The sequence below is a fragment of the Perca fluviatilis genome, chromosome 1, assembly GCF_010015445.1.
Source record: "Perca fluviatilis chromosome 1, GENO_Pfluv_1.0, whole genome shotgun sequence".
Taxonomy (NCBI): domain Eukaryota; kingdom Metazoa; phylum Chordata; class Actinopteri; order Perciformes; family Percidae; genus Perca; species Perca fluviatilis.
In genome coordinates, this window is record NC_053112.1 from 10,240,179 (window position 1) to 10,243,237 (window position 3,059).

A 3,059-nucleotide genomic window follows, 5' to 3' on the forward strand; every position below is an offset into this window, starting at 1 on the left:
AATGAAATTATGGGTATGACGTGTCTGTTCCCTGCAAGCTCCAAACTTCGATTTGCTTTCCATGAAAATGTCTGTCCAGATGGGGATGAAGCCAGGGAAACTTGTGCAATAACATGTTTGAATGCAGTACCTTTTGACACAACATTAACAACTATAAACTGCTTTATAATGGCTGGTCGTAGTTCTGCTAGAGGGTCATTGAGGGGTTCCTCAAAACTGTTAGTGTTTCCACATCACTTAGCATATTCATATGCTGATCTTTCTGCTCTAGATCCATCGATGCAGTAAGTTACATTCAGATATGTTACCCATTTGCATGTCATGGCAAAGCAGTCAACGTCAGTGACACAAGGGTACATCTGATGGTACATTGTCAACTTTGCATGTCAGTCAGGCTCATCAAAGGTTGTCTGGTGGAATGGAGATAGAGGCACCGCTGTACAGTTTTCTAAGAGAAGTCTTTCTGCTGACACCAAAACACTGGGCTTCACATAAAGCATATCAGCTGTGTCATTGCATGACAAAGTCCCAACCATTTGTCTTCCTAAAATACTGGCAAATTCACCACCATATTCACATGTCCATGGCATATGAAGCTGTTGGCTTTGCTGAATTTGCCTCATAATCTGGACTTCAATAGACCTTTTTCACGGCAGACATGTTGGCATGACATAGTAGTACAAGCACAGGTGTATTCAAAACCATTACTGATGGCTGCATTCCACTTAGGAGAGGTCCTGGTATTGTGCATGCTGACTCACTGAAATAGCTGAGGTGATCGTCTAGTTGAGTCTGCCACTGCCATGTTTTATTTTTATTTTGATGTAGATTTTTCTATTCCCTGTCCCTTTCTTCCCTTTCTCGTTCGCTGTGTGCCCTGCTGTGTTTTTTTATAACCTGCTGAATGCCTTTTTAAAAATGTTGTTTAAAAAAAAAAAAAAAAATACCTGAAAAAAATACCTTGTTAAGTTTATCAATTTCAGCTGGGCTTTTCCTACTACGACAAGTCAACATGTCTGCTGTGAAAAAGGTCCATTGTCCTATTGTTGTTATTAAACTTTCCCAGTATTCCATTAAAACGCTCAAATGAAAAACAGCAAAAAGAATAAACTGGTCCATAATCCAAGTCGACGACAATTTTTGTAGTCAACATGTCGTTTTACTATTGACCCCCTATTTATTTTTGGTCTCCCGTCTCAAACGGCTCACTGTAATTCACTTCCACACCAGTCTGTGCGCTGTGCGCGCCCTGCTGGTTAATCTGCTATCCTCTTTCTTCTCCCTCCCCCGGGTCCTCGCCTTCACTGCTTTTATTTGAAAAATAGCGGAGGCAGGTGAGTCCTCCAAAAGTTAGACCAAAAGCTTCCAAAGTATGGGAGTATTTCAGGACAACTGGTAAAAGAGTCTAATCTGTACACTCTTGTCAAACTTCACTTGGTTATCACGGGAGCACAACCACGCATCTAAAAAGGGAACACACAGGAGTTGTTCAAGATGCGCGCACAGAAAAGGAAAAGACAATGTAAGTAAATGATTATTAATGAAACGCCGAGCTAGTCTGTACTGTTTATTAACTCTTGAGAAGTACCATGACTGTATCTGGATGTTAAACAGGCTACTTAGACTTTGGCAGTAATGTTTTAAATCCCACCATGCACGCAAGTTTAAACGCGAGCAGCACAGAGCTGTGTGCCCGGCTGCTTTCAGCGCGATTTATTATTAGGCAGAGCTAAGCGGGGCCGATGTAAGTTGTTTTATAAAAGTGTATATTTTTGGTCTTGTAATTTAACAGAAAGCAGTATGCCTTCTTCACAACTCGGAGACAAATTGTAGGCGCTAAAAAACCGATAGATACGTTAATATACCAATCCTGACCATACATTGTGTTTTCACAGACTAACCTCGCCTCATAACGAGACCGTGACCTCCTATTTGCGCGGAGCAAGTCCAGATTTACATGATGCTGACAATGACGTCATTGTGTGTAATTAACTTTTACTGTTTTCTCCTTCCTGGTTTAATTTCACTCTGACTTATGTTTTTTTTATTCATACCACTCTCATTTAATTTTTTAGTTTTTTTTTAGTTTTCCAGCTGCCTGTAAGACAGTATGCAGAAGCTTCAGGGAGAAACAAACAGATCTGGCATCGCCGGCAGAAGCTGTGAAGAGTTCAGCTCGGAGTCGGTTGAGAAGAAAAGAGGGTAAGACCTAATTAGATTAGATCCGTTTTTGGTCAATGTGACTATTTTTCAGATGCATTAATAGATGTGTGGTGCCCATACGCAGTGCATCGCACAGTACTGATTGTCTTTATTGATTGTTTTTACAGCTGCTGGAAGCGAGACAGAGTGTGCTGGATGGATTGTGCGACCTCCCTCCTTTTAGCAGCCAGGAGCTCACCGAGCTGCAGTCGAGATTAGAGACGATCCGAAGTACAGGGCAACGCACCACAGACGGCTGCAAAACGGACCGAATTAAGAATGAATGCCGCCAGTTACATACAGCTCCGAGGTGGCAAACAGACGCTTCATGGTGCTGTAGGATTTTGGGCTTCAGCTTCTCATTTGTTGTGTAGGCAGATCTCCTACGCTTTGTACATAGTTTTGTGTGTTTTGTGTTGTGTGCATTTGTGCTAATAAAGCTCTTTCCTTGAATAAACAGCACGTTCCTAGCAAATTTTCCTTTCCTCAATAAATTCATTCATGTCCTTGATGGTAATAATAATGTAGTCCATAGCATAACAATGACATGAATATACAACACAATAGCATATCGTATGAATATGAATAAATATATAAATATAAATTTGATTATTGGGGTTTACATTTATAATGACCCAGGGTGACCAGTAGTGATTGGTTGGCAGTGATCTGTTCATTGCAGGACTTGGTGGATAAAAGTTCAGATGCTACTGGTACTGGAGGGTTTGTTAACCTATCAACAGTAGCAAACAAAGCACATGAATTATTATTGTTTCTTGCGATAATGTCAGAGAAGGACCGCCTTGCATTCCTCATTTCCCAATTATAAATGCAAAGTCTCTCTTTATAGTTATTAT

At 40.7% G+C, this 3,059-nt stretch overlaps 1 long non-coding RNA gene across 1 annotated transcript; it reads left to right on the top strand.

Moving 5' to 3' along the window:
* The first annotated feature begins 1,260 nt into the window (after positions 1-1,260).
* LOC120559570 lies at positions 1,261-2,627 on the top strand. Its single transcript, XR_005639321.1, has 3 exons — positions 1,261-1,522; positions 2,076-2,202; positions 2,331-2,627. It is a non-coding gene; the product is annotated as an uncharacterized LOC120559570 (long non-coding RNA).
* The last annotated feature ends 432 nt before the right edge of the window (positions 2,628-3,059 follow it).